The sequence below is a fragment of the Macrobrachium rosenbergii genome, chromosome 2 (genome assembly GCF_040412425.1).
Source record: "Macrobrachium rosenbergii isolate ZJJX-2024 chromosome 2, ASM4041242v1, whole genome shotgun sequence".
Classification (NCBI taxonomy): Eukaryota; Metazoa; Arthropoda; class Malacostraca; order Decapoda; family Palaemonidae; genus Macrobrachium; species Macrobrachium rosenbergii.
Genome location: NC_089742.1, coordinates 12,699,650 through 12,714,649, shown reverse-complemented (window position 1 = coordinate 12,714,649; position 15,000 = coordinate 12,699,650).

The window sequence follows — 15,000 nt, the reverse complement described above, 5'->3', positions numbered from 1 at the left end:
TGGCATGTCCGTGACAGATGGAGTACTGCCCTGATTGGTGCATTCAGTAGTCATTGACAATGCCTCAACGGCAGGGTGAGAAGGATCATCTGCTCCTGATGGAGGCTGTGAGGTAGTTGGATCTCTGCAGGGGGAGATTTGAAGAGGGTTCAGGCTCCGGCTATGCGGTAGGCCTAGGTCTTGGCACTGCCTCATTTGATGGAGGTGAAGGTGGTGCAGGCATATTGATTCATCTGAATTTTATTTTATCTGGCTCTTCAGGTGATCCCGTCCATGGAAGTTAATCCGTCAGGAGGTCACAGTATAGGATGATGTAAAATTCTGAATTCTCTCCACCACTCCTAAGCGGCACGGCTTTATTATAAGGCTCTTTGTTCTGGGAGGCGTGTCCACCCTTAGGAGGATGGTGGGAATAGTATAAGTGACGACATCCACCCACTCAAAAGGTCATTTCCTTGACCTCTCTGACTTGGGCACATTGGGTAGTGCATACTGCGCAATGAGAGAGACTTTGGCTTCTACATCAGCTAGGGGTTCTACTGGCCAATAAGAACAGAGAGAATCATTGTCAGGGAGAGAGACATGATGAGCTCCCTTTGTTTTTGCGAATTGCAGTGAGTCATCTACACAAGAGTTTACAGATTTAGCCAGAGATATAACAGACCTAGCGGGACACCAGGTCCAAATCTTGGAATGCCTGCACATGCTACACAAAATGCAGAACTTCTGCAACCGCCCCTTTGTAGGAGCTCAGCCCTTAGGCTGTGGGTGTGGAGCAGGTGCAGTGGTGGCACTGGGTCTGGAGGAAGGCCAAGGTTGACATTGGCTGAGTGGTTCTTGCAGGGCACTTTCTGTAATTCTGGGTGTGCCCATAGACTTTGCACACACAGTAATATGCCTTACTGAAATCTGTTTTGGAGGGATGCTTCGGAAGGGCTCCCCTTTCAGCTTGGCTCTCGGGGTGTCTTTCAACCCAATCAGTTAGCATCATATTGAAATATTCTTGTAAACTGTACTCAGTATAGCCTGCTCTCCCTCCATACTTCTCATAGGCAGCAGCTGCCTCCTCGCAGGTGACCATTTTGCTGATTTACTAAGGGATGGATGCTGTGAATACCCAAGGTGAGCAGGAATGTTAGATGGTTTGTGTTGACATGTGAGCAGTGTGAAAGTGGCACTGAAGGAAAGGCATTGCCTCTAGGTTGTGCAGTATAGGCATGGATAAATGAATAATGCGGGGCTGTGCAAGCAATTGCACAGAATGGAAATGGCACTCTGAACCTGGGCAGAGTGTATGCAAAATAAGGAAGAGGGCTTTAGGCTGGCTCCACCAGAATGGAAATGTTCCTTAGGGATGGTGACACTTGGAATGGGAATGTCTCCTTGTGATAAGAATGGCATTGGCACTAATGTGCAAGGTAGTTTCCAAAGAACGTTAAGCTGGTTCCACATGGTAGAAATTGTTGGCACTGGGCCAGATGCTATATGCAGAAGTTCGGGTGAGTGCCTAGGAAGACTGTGGGAGGTGTCCCTGTGGTAAAGGTGGCACTGTGAGCAGTCCTTGGGAGCAATAATGCCGGACCTACGGACAGAGTAATAACATGTGGGGGCGAGCTTTGGGAAGGACACAGTAAGTGCTTGGCTCTTACGAACGCAAAGGTAATGCATGGTTCAATGTGAATTCCAGAGAAGTATTGGGTGCTTCAAAAAACAATGGATAACATGCTCACGGGCTGTACCAGCCATAGTGCAAAGGTTATGAGTTCCAAAGAACTGGGATACGGCTCACTACGAGATTTACCTGCAGGCATGGTTGAGTTCTGGAGAACCGGATAAATTGAGTTACCTGTGTGCAATTAATAGGTTTGCGAGGCACAAAAAATGTGCAGATTGGTTCACAAGGAACAGTGGACTGTACAAAGAACAGTAGCTTGTTCATGAAGAACGGTTTAGTTGAGCTTTACACAAGGTGACCAATAGTCTATCCAGTCATGCAGAGGCTGAGTGCTTGAAGCACTGCCTAAATGGCATGTAGTGGATGGTGCACTTACATACTTTTGTGTATAAACACAGAAAATTCTTAACTTGTCCACAGACACAATGGTAACACATGGGTCAAAGGTTGGGTTCATAAAGAATGAATGTCTTGTTCAAAGCACTAGTTAAAGTTAATGTACACACGATGCAACTAAGGGCACTAGTGTCGGCTGTGTTTAAGAACACAAGGATGCTTTCTCTCGATGGAAGTGTCCCTGAGGATGGGTGATGCTAGTGGCTGGAATGGCCCTTTTGGAAAGGTAGCACTGTTGCTGTGGTGCTGGGCAAGGCTACCCTTAGGGTGAGCCATGCACTTATGTGCATGGGAGTTCCTGAGAACTATGCTGTGATGAGCCGTACAATCAATTGCATGGAAAGGAAAGGCACTCTGCACAAAGCAGAGTGCACGATGTGAGAAAGCAAAAGCGAAGAAACCTAAAGGTGGGTTACTTGTGGGCGGGGCCCAGCAGCGTGGTGGCACTGGAAGGGGAAAATCCCTTGGTTTTTATGTTGGCACTGGTGGGCTGCGAGTTCCGAAGAACTAAAAGTTGGTGTTCTGCGGTACCCTTGTCCGCAGGCCCTGTGGTAAGCAGTGTTCTTCAACACATGCTCGGTTGCTGCACTTGATGTGCTGTGTGTTTGTGTTTCATACACAACTCTTGTGAATGCCTCCAGTGTAATACAGTTTGCTCAACGGCAGCTGTGTTAACATGCACCCAAATTCGGTCCTGTGATGCACAGGTTTTGAAATGGCTTTTCCTCTCTTGAAAGAAAAATAACTGAGTAACCGCTCAGTCCTTTAAAGGCACAAGAATGAGCAGCGTGGAAGACACAAAAGAAAAAGAAAATACAATTAGCACAATAATGCAATGATAAGTAAGTACTGGTTATGAGTGAGTTTGTAAATGTTCCAATGGGTATATATGAAACTGGAAAACCCAGTAAAATGCTGCCTAGTACGTTAAATGGGTTTTCTTTGCTTGAAGCAATAATGATATTCACTTGTCAAAGGCATAATGGAAACTCAAGAATCAGAAGACAGTGGCTTTATAAAAGACATGATTCCAGTGATTCATATCTGACATGTAAAATTCGGGCTTGCTGAACTGAAGCACTTAATTACTTTAAAGCAATGGTTGTAATTGTACTGAGTAATGTATAACCAAATGTTAACTAATCATGCTTCCCTTAGTTAGAGTTAAAGAATGCCACGTTGGTTAATGATAATGAAAATTCTCTCTCTACTGAGTTAATGTAGCGTAAAAATGGATATGTGAAGTTTGCATTTTTTACAAATGAGGAATGACTATGCTCGCAAGTAATAATAATAAAGGTGTGTTTTCTTTTTCACACTAAAGTGAAAAGGCTTCAGTTACAGTGATATGAAGAACTAGTGAAAATATAAAAAGTGCGTACTGTGAAGGTAATGACAGAGCGTCAATGTGGTTGACAGGTCAGTGACTTCAATATGGTGGCTTGTTATGACAGTTCAAAGTCGCGTGTGTCTATGCACCAGACAGAGGGCCACTGTTCCAAGATGGCCGTGTTTTTGTTATGACACTGACTCGTCATGTGTGTGTGAGTTGTGAGTGAACTCTAATGGTGCTCACCATGTGTACAAAAAGGCATGCATACATTGAGATCAATGAAGATCTTTCTTATTTATAAAACATAAACTTTCGTATAACGATCTACCTTGTGCAAGTTGAATTTAAACAGATATTAGGTCAATGATCCGCGAATAACATGGCTTCTATGCTAAAACTAAGAATTGTGAGAGTGAGCAAGACTTTCTTGTGAACGAAATCAACTGGCACCCATTCTGAGCATTGTGCTTAGCAGACGGGAGCTGGTTAACCAGAAGGGAGCGAGTTGCCAATCGTGGTATTTCTATATCTCGTGAATTAATAAAATCCACTGCCTATTCGCAGAGGAGATTGCACTTCTCCTCTCAATGAACATGCACTAAGCTCACCTAGCTAATGGTTCACTACTAACTCACAGCTAACTAATTTCATGCAAAGGTTGCTGACATGCAAATGGCAAGAAACCCTAAATTAAGAGCTCAAAATTCCTGAATTAGTGCTTCCCTACCAACGCTTATGAAAGTTCACGGCTCATTTTTCATGTGTCGCTAAATTAAAAATGGCTCCGCTGCTACTTGCGTTTACTCTCACATCAAATTAATTCACTTCCTAATAACAAAAGTCAGAATATAGCATGCATTTAATCACTAATTTCCTGCCTATTGAAAGCGTGATAAACACTTTAAACACTCTGATTCTAAGACCACATTACCTTCCATTTCTGGTTCCAAATTGCCTTTGAAATTAAAATGTTGCAGGTTCGAATTAATTGCTAAAATCGAGGGTTGATTTCTATATGTTAAATCTAATCCTGTTAATTAGCAACGTGCTTGAGAGGTCACCACTGTTGTGGTTTACAAGGGGGTCAACTGCGTATTGTACTTATGTTAAAAATTTTACCTTACAAAGCCCCTCATAAGCCCATAAACTGATAAAATGCAAGAATAACTAATAATTTGAAGGCCACCAAGTGAAAGTGGGTTTCTTAACATTAATTTATTGTTTACAATCACAACATGGATGAAATTAACATGGAAGCATTGGACACTCTCAATAAATTAATAAAATGGCAAATGACACAACAGCAAGTACTGAGTGAATGAATAATGCGTCACATTCACGAATACTGGCCACTTTCAGGTGGTCCCTTAAGCCAATTAGTCCAGAATTCCTATCAGCCTCAGTAGGGACAGATTTCTTCAGGCAATCATGAACACAGAGGCATGGCTATGATGGCAACTAAACTGACAACACTCCTGGAATAGAGATAATTCCAGGTAAGACTAATACTGAAGTTACACTCTGGAGGGAATTCCTTTACTCACTTCTTAGCAAGGGACACGCATTACTTTATGCACTGTTCAAGGAATTACACGCTTCTTGTTATTGCTTGCACACACAACTTTATATCGATGTGACCCAAGTTATCGGCGACGACGGGTAATGGCACAATTAATCCTGTTTGAGATTACCAGTGGTTGAGTAATGAATGAACTTAAGATGGAGGCTACCCTTGCCTTATATGGCTTTGGTTGTTGCTTGAGGCATTGCTTCGGGCTGCAGGGTTGGCACATACCTGCGGATCAAAGAAAGAGGTCTGGAGTCAGTAAAAGACTGCAAACTCAGCGGGAGATTAATTGAATCTGAAAGATTAAGACAGGGAAACAGCCATCTACCCCAAGTGTGTTCCTTTGGGGTACATAAAGCCCATCCCTTGAAGAGGGTGAGACTGTTAATGACTAAAACCTCTCGTCTCACTCCTAGGCTTGTGGGCCTCTCCTGTACCCCTCTCTGCTATTTCCCCTAAGGTTCTTAAGAGTTAGCGATTCGGTATGATAACTGTATATAAATATATATATATATATATATATATATATATATATATATATATATATATATATATATATATATATTTTATATATATATATATATATAAATATATATATATATATATATATATATATATATATATATATATATATATATATATATATATATATATATATATATATATATATATATATATATATATATTTAAATATATATATATATATATATATATATATATATATATATATATATATATATATATATATATATATATATATATATATATATATATATATATATATATATATATATATATATATATATATATATATATATATATATATATATATATATATATATATATATATATATATATATATATATATATATATATATATATATATAATATATATATATATATATATATATATATATATATATATATATATATATATATATATATATATATATATATATATATATATATATATAAATATATATATATATATATATATATATATATATATATATATATATATATATATATATATATATATATATATATATATATATATATATAATATATATATATATATATATATATATATTATATATATATATATATATATATATATATATATATATATATATATATATATATATATATATATATGTATATATATATATATATAACATATGTATGTATGTACGTATGTATGTATGTATGTGTGTGCGTGTGTGTGTGTGTGTGTACGTCTTCATCGGATTATTGCCTGTCCACTTTATAGAGTACTATATGTTTTATTAAGAAGAAAGAGTACAAAAGAATATCAATATCTGTAAAGTAACCGAATATACTATATGTAGTAACCACCAAAAGTTCACTTTGTTTTCATGAGCCTTTCTAAATATACGATTTGACTCACCTGTCTTGAATCGTATTACATAACTATTGAATATATATCGTTCCTTTAAAATTCCAATCTCTCTCTCTCTCTCTCTCTCTCTCTCTCTCTCTCTCTCTCTCTCTCTCTCATATGAACCCAAATATCTAGACTCTCTAGAGCATACATCCATACCTATAGTCATAATGTTTTTGAAAATCGACAAAACACCAAGAACCAAAATTGTGGAATAGAGCAACAATTACTCATGAAAAATGCCTTCCATATATTCCCAAGCATTTTTTGTAGAATATTGCTGGGTATAATTACAGTCCCCCTTTCTTATTTCTGGAATTTTATTATTGTTGAAATTTACTTTGGAGAAATAATAAGGAATGAATCTGATAACAGACTTTGGGCATGATCCTCCTCTTTTTAAACACATTTTGTAAATGTCACTATGAGAGGTATATTAACAGGAATTCTTTTTTATACCTCATTCGTCGTCTTTTTTACTTCTTTAACAGATAGAATAAGAACATTTTTGATTAATTTTCACTGTGATGAAGAGGATGCTATCAAGCCAGGTATTTCAGCCGCTGATTGGCTTAGTTAATGAAGCAATGAATCTCCTGCTGTTATGATATGTCGCCTAAGAACGGGGTCCTGTTTAGGCTCAGTTGCTTTGCCTTGGAGTTGCTATTAAGAGAGATTAGGTAAGCATATCTTTTTCCTAATAATCAGTATTTCATTTAATATACTCATGGATGGCATTTATCTAACAAAGGTTGTCAATAACAGAGATGAAGTTTAATTGTTACGTTGCATCAGTTATTCCCGTCTCAAAATGTATGAAATCTTACTGGAAAATAAAATATATCTAAACTGGATGTTACAGTTCTTTTATTCATTGCTACTTACGACTATTATCCCTTTCGACCCGAATGAAAATTTCGGTAACTGATTTTTATTAAATCCTTAGACTGTAACATTTTAAATGAGGTCAGAATTTGTTTATTATATTGTAGTTGTTCTGTTTCTGCTCGGTGCATCCATTCTCTCATATTTGGTCAATTGTGATATAAAAAGAGGCACAACAACATAAATCTGGTGATTTAACTTTTTCAAAATAAAGAAATTAAACAATACCAAAGTACTGAACATTTAGTAATACTGAATGTTCAATTCAGGAATTTTACTGTACTCTAGAGGAAAGCCGGAAGCTTACTAGTGTTTATATCTATAGCAATCTATTCCTGCAGATTTTATTGCTCCCCGCATATATTAAAATTTTGAATTCCTTATATAATATTCTCGGATTCAACGATATATTCTTGCTCTAAGGTAGACAATTAATTGAATGTATTGCTTCACGAGATGGCCTTATAAATATCTTTTACCACCGTGTAAGTTAGTATAGGATGCATAAGAAAATCATCTGCTAATAAAAAGAACATTATAACAGTTACTCAAAACAAAAGCACATTAATGATATAAATATCTGCTATTACCAATGACTTTACCAAAGGAAAAATATAATATAGGTCATAATAACTTAATTTAATTTAAAGATGATTCTTCATTTCAGACAAAACCACCACACTCAGAAGAAGGATGATGCCTGTAGACGCTATTAAAGGAAGCAGACTCTGCTCCAAATCCATTGCCTGAGATGACTGATTCACAGTTCCTATGATAAGTTTAGTATTAGACGAGTCTCATTTTCGTTGGCAAACAGCTGTGGAGGGTGATAAATATACATACACACATATATACATATATATGTGTGTATATACTATATATATATATATATATATATATATATATATATATATATATATATATATATAAATATATATACATATATACATATATATATATATATATATATATATATATATATATATATATATATATATATATATATATATATATATATATATATATATATATATATATATATATATATATATATATATACACTTTTAGGGCATAGCTTTTCTCTTAGGCAATCTTCGGTATCTAGTGGTTGATATCTGCAAAATATACTCTGTATAAATACACATAATTTTGTATATATGTTAAATTTACTCATACCATTTATTATACATAATTAGAAACAAATATGACCTTTGTCATACATTATAATTTTTTGTGAGTTCTCTAAAACATGCACTTATAAACTTTATAAACAACAATTAGGTAGATTCTAAACATATTGTTTTTTAATTGAATATCCAGTCCATGAATTTAAGATATACCTAAAGCTGTCAACCCGAAAAAGCGGTTCATCATTTTATCGCTGGACCAGTCACCCCTTAATTCTATTTTTCCCTCCAAAGGCAGAGACAAAATTATTGTGAATTCAGATTGTAAGGACAGAGGCAGAATAGGAGTAGAGATAATTTTGTATTTTTCTTTTCGTTGCCAAATTTTCCATCTTTCTCATGTTGCAGCTAAATTTACTTTTGTCACAGGTTTGGATTTTAACCTCTATATCTATTGCCCTCCTTCTAAAATATTACGTATAATCATAAATAATGGAGAAAGATCTGGAAGCCTCTTATGCTCTGTAATTATGGAAAGGGTCACCAGCGCCTTGTCTCTATAAGGGACCTATATATTCTAATATTTCCTTCCAATGAAACTGGCCTGACTAATAAAGAGGGGACGAAAAGTTTTCTCCGAATTAAATGGAGCGTCAGACGAGTAAAGCGTGTTTTTTATCGACTTAATGTTCCTTAATGGGCAGCATTTTTCAGGGCACTATAATGAAGTTATATATGCCAAAAATAAAATTAGTTTCTTTCGCTTTCTGCCATTTTAATGCCGATCGTAGATGGCATTTACAGGGAAATATTAAGACTTTTTTATTTTTCTTTCACTTCCAGGTACTACGGGCAGTTAAAACTATACAGTAGCTTCGCTTCAACACATTTTCACTTATACATCTGGATTTTTTCTTTAGACACTGTATATATATATATATATATATATATATATATATATATATATATATATATATATATATATATATATATATATATATATATATATATATATATATATATATATATATATATATGTATATTACCTTTTATGACTTGTTTAGAAAAGTCTATTGCATTTTATTAATTATTTATGTGTAACGTTAAGAGTATTTGTTACAACTTTAAAGATTTGATGGGTAGGGTATATGGATGAAAATCACAGAATAGGCAGCTTTATTTGGGAAAATTCAAAGGAGAATGCCTAAGGCAACAAAGAAGAAATAAACTTCTTTTAAAATCACTTCACATTTGACAGCGCATCTGTCTCTACATTGCCATGAAGAACTCAGCTAAAGTGGTTATTCTTTTACAAGGTTTTATAGCTTGCTTCATGATTATTAGGTAAACAAATTCATTTTGGGCTACTTGACAATCTAAGCATACAAGAAGAGGAAAACTGAGAGCTATGAATATCATAGTTTTACAGCAGTTTATAATGAGAATCTCTGCTTCATTAATAAGTGGAAATATGGAAACATGGAGAACTTGGTGGAAAATAAAATCATGCTTGGGGCATTGGTTATATAAAAGAAAATCAAGGAATATAACGCTAACAAATTTGGATTAAATTAACTACGAAGGAAGCCCAAAACGGTAAGAAATAAATCCTGAATGAAATAGTAGAATACATATGAACAAGTTAAAATTAAAGGAAACTATGGTCACAGTACATTTGTCTTATATATATGCACATTATTTTAAAATTTGTGGATACCAATAAATGTACAACAATGAACTCAGACATCTTAACTATTGTAAAGGCCTTCAGAGTATAATGCATAGCGAACAGTATTTAAGCGATTTCCTTTTGTGTCATATTACATCTAATTGTCTTCTCTGTTGTAGTTTGTTATAATAAAAGTAGCTAATTTTCTCTTAAAAATGAATTATTTGTGCACGATCTATTCAAACATAAAAAGTTACTCGCTCTTCAGGATCAAGGCGACCTTCACGTGCTTTCATTCTCGAATCATCGATATGCCCATCAACTTTTTCCACCTACCTGCCTTCTGCAATAGTAACAGCATAGAATAAGGAGAATTTATTTTTCTTGTAGTGCAGTTTATAAAAGGAGAAACGGGTTGATTTTATTTTAGTGCAAAAAGGGGGAAATGTCTTGTATTTTCGTGCTTAATAATATAATAGTTTTTCATGAATGTACGAATACTGTTCTCTCTAACGCTTTAATAATATATGAATATGATGCAACATAATATTGAGATTATTTTTATCCATAAGACCTAAAAATAGTTGCAAGTCTGTACACTAATTCATTGTATGTGATGATATGAAGCTAAACTATAGCTAAAATAGAGTTAAACATTTTTTTTTACAATTGAACCTACTGTATAATTCCCTGTCCCGAGGTAATACTGGATTTAATTATTATTAATAACATGGATAAATTAAATGTGTAAGAATGCGACTTAATTCTTACGGTATACGTAGCAAAAAAAAAAAAAAAAAAGTGGGATACGATGAGAGATAGAAAACGTAGTTTGCTAGAGCATGAGCCATTAAAACAAGGGGGCTATGAGGGTGTTCCGTGCGTCATTTCTCGAATCAGATTTGAGAGTTAACATTCTTCACCTCCATAAAAGACTGAATTTTCATGATTGCTGCAGCATGACGGTGCAATGATAACGTACTTTGAACATTTTTTTTTTCTTGACTATGATGCAGACCGCAATCATGACACTTGGCCATCTGTCAGCTCAGCACACTTGGGGAGCGAAGGCTTGGGGCCGAGCTTGACGTTAGGCTGGGGAATCGCGTCTCGGATTGTCAATGCTGAATTTTAGTGGTTCTCTTTAGCACAACTCTTACCTTCAGTAACAGGAGATAATAGCCTTCCTTCAATGGTTAATAGTAGTTTTAACGACATTCGTTGCTTCTACAAGGACACTGGGTCTTAAGACAATGAAAGGGAGAACTTTTGTTTCCATCAAAAAATGGACCGAGAATTAGATTTGTACCCTTTAACACTAGAATGCCCGATGGAGTCATTTTGACTCCTTGCCGCCATTCAAAGTTCTCCCGACTCAGTATCTTCACATATTTCACTGAACCCTTCTATGACTTTTAATGATTTTGAGTATATTACACCATGCAACTGAAGAAAAATGGGTTGGATTACTTTAGACATTAATTTTTTAGTTTTTTTAATGGATGTCCAAGGAGTCATTTTGACTCCTTTCGATGGGACTCAAGTAAAAAATGTAAGTTTTGTTTTCTAATCATTTTACAATACATATCCAAGTCGCTAATATAATGGTTTTTCATTATAGGCCTATAGATTTCTTCCTTCCAGATTTCCTAATTTTTTTTCAAGTAATTTTCCTCATGATTCAAGAAAATTTCCTACGTGGGACACTCAAGTAACATCATACTTGACATTCCATTATCCTTGTATGAAAACAATATTCATACGTCTGGCAACAGTAATTTGTTATTGTCACTCATAGAAAAGAACATTCACCAAGTCATTTTCGTGGAAGCATGGCGAGAAGAGGCCGTCTTTCACAGAGCAAATTTTGCTATTCTAACTGATATTCCTGAAGATGTTTCTGAGTTTGAAGAGGATGACGAACTAGATTCGGATGATGATTATATTCCCAACGAAAATGGATCTAGCTCATCAGACAGCAAGGTGCAAGAACATTTTATGGAATCATCCGGACCTACAGGTCATGCTAAAAGGTATATCGTTGTTGGTAGCCCATGAATGCATGGCGACTGCTGATTGACAAATTCATATTACAGCATACCAAGAAATGTACAATAGCTGAAGCTCACAGCCAGACCAAAAAGTCAGACATTCACTCTAAAAGACGAGGAACTTGAACCTTATTGCTGTTATGTATGCACGAGGTGTAGCTGGTAAGAATGACTGACCTGCATAGCATTTGGAATGACAGATGGGGTATCCCACTATGCAAGCAAGCTATGTCAAGGAATAGATTCTGTGGCAAGTTCTTCGGTTCTTGCGATTTGACTGTAAATCCACACGTTCTGTGAGACTCAAAACTGATAAATTTGCATTGCTTTCACGCTTCTGTTCAGATTTATAGATAATAGTATTGCTTGCTACAAACCTGGTCCTTTTATAACTATTGATGAACAGCTCTTCCCAGTAAGAAATGGTGCCCTTTACCCAATTTATGGCATCAAAACCTGATAAATACGGTCAAGTATTGGTTAGCTATAGATAAGGAGAGCAAATATCTGTGAATGGTTTTCCCGTAGGGAAAGAAGAGCATCGTCCTACAGGAGAGAGGTTGTTTGATTATTATGTGGTCATGCAACTAATGGAGCCCTATTTGAACAAAGGGAGAAATGTCACAACAGATAACTATTTTACATCTGTCAACTTAATGAAGCAACTAAAGAAAAGGGGAACCAGTATAATAGGGACTATGAATAAAAACAGAAGAGAAGTCCCTGTCACAGTAAAACCATGAAAGATAAGTTGTACTCTACTAAGATTTACAAGTCTGATGATATGACCTAACAGTATATCAGGAAAAGCTAAAAAGAATGTTGTTGTTCTTAGCACTCTCCATCAAGAAGTTGGCGACTAATAATTGAAGAAGACGCCAGAAACAATCAAAGAAACGATACTAAATATGGAGTTGACATTTTGGACCAAATGGCTCGAAAGTATTCAGTGAGAACAAGATGAGGTGGCCTGTACATTTTTTCAAACATTTAGACTTGGCAGCAATAAATGCATGGGCGATCTATAAGGAAGTGACAAAGGAAAAAATGACCAGGAAAGAGTTTTGAACAATTGACAGAGGAATTAGCAGAGATAAATATGCAGTCAAGGAAGAAATTTGATGAGAATGATAATAATCAATGGAATGAATGAAAACAATGACCAAAGAGGAGACCTAAAAGATGTACTGTCAAATGAAGACTCATTGTAAGAAGAATCGCTCTATTGGTAGTTGCACGAAATGTAAAAATCCTTATATGGCACTTGCACTGCAAAAGTCATGCGCATGTGTAAAAGATGTGATATTCTGGCATAGACTCAAATTGTAATTCATTTAGTTGGACATTATATGATTGTTGGGATACCTATTTGTCTTTATTTCAAGGTTTTTAGTTTTCTTCATGTCTGCAAAAATTGGAATACAAAGTACATTCCCAAATTTATAACAAAAATAAAAGTTATACAAGAAAATAATCAACAGCATATGATTTTTACCTGGTACCATTGACAAGAATTATTATGCAATAAAATTACACTGTATACTTGATAATAACGATTGTTAAAATTATCATGCTCATAAGATATTTAAAAAATATTGAAAAATTTAAACAGATCAAAATGACTAAATAGAAATTAAAATACACTACTATAATTAAGCATTCTTAATTATAACAGAGAACATTATATGCAATAATATTACATTATCTGTGTAACTAACTGCAAAGAACGTTAGAAATAATAATAAAACGCAAAATATTTCGGGAAATAACTATAAAAAAACAAAGGAGTCAAAATGACTCCCTTTGGGCATTCAGACACGTTGCTAAATCTGGGCATCCTAGTGTTAACTCACAGAAATATTATAGAAAAAAATAGGACAAAAGCTAAATGAACTAGCATCCCAAAGAATGTAGAAGTATCGTGGGCATGTGTGTTTATCATTTTGAGACGAACAATATCTAAGTATTCTTGAAGTGATACACAAATGGGGAAAATGCATAAGAGTAAGAAAGGTGATGAAACTATGCGAGAAAAAAGTTGGGATGACACAAAGCCTTGAGTGATACCGCAGGCATTTCGTGGTGGAAATCCCTAACCAGGAAGTTTGATAGAGATGAACGTCGAAGGCTTCGTTTTTTTACATATCTGAAAGCGCTGTACTGAGAAATGTGTGGATCAGGGAAGGGTGCAGGTATCCATGATTATATAGAAAGGTCTGAAAAGGTCAGACCTTGCTCGGGGTGTGTTCACCATTTCAGGAAACAGAAACAGTTTACAAAGAAATTGATTATATTATATTTGAAACGGAAATTGAAAAAGTAAGGGAAGCTTTCATAACATGCTCTAAAGGACATCTTGATGACTAGAAATGTTCCGTGATCCACTCAGAAGATTAAAATATGTCTAAATTGGTCTTCACAAGCGAATGATAACCCATAAATAATCGGTTTGATGAACTACCATATTATAAGAAGAAGGAATTTTCCAGTGACGCTTTATCGTTACCCAAAAGTTGTTTTTTTTAAGTTAAAACAAAATATTGTTTACGTAATATCAGAGTTCATGTTTTCAAAAAAGTTTCTTGTTTAAGTTGATTTACTATAATTATGCTTGGAAGTGTACGTTTAATATTTGTATTTCTTTTTTAAATGAGTTAATACTGATCAATTATCACTTATAAATTGCCTTTCAGTGTTTATCCCAATGTTGAGTGAATTTGATATTTGACGCCATTTGTAGCTTAATGTTCGTGAATTAAAAAAAAAGTCTGTATGTGAAAAATATTATAAACAGATTCAAACGTGTATCAAACTTACCAACTGGTACACGGCGGAAGTGGCTTAATATCGACTTATGTACAAAACATCTAAATTCGACAGCGGAATAGTCGGTAT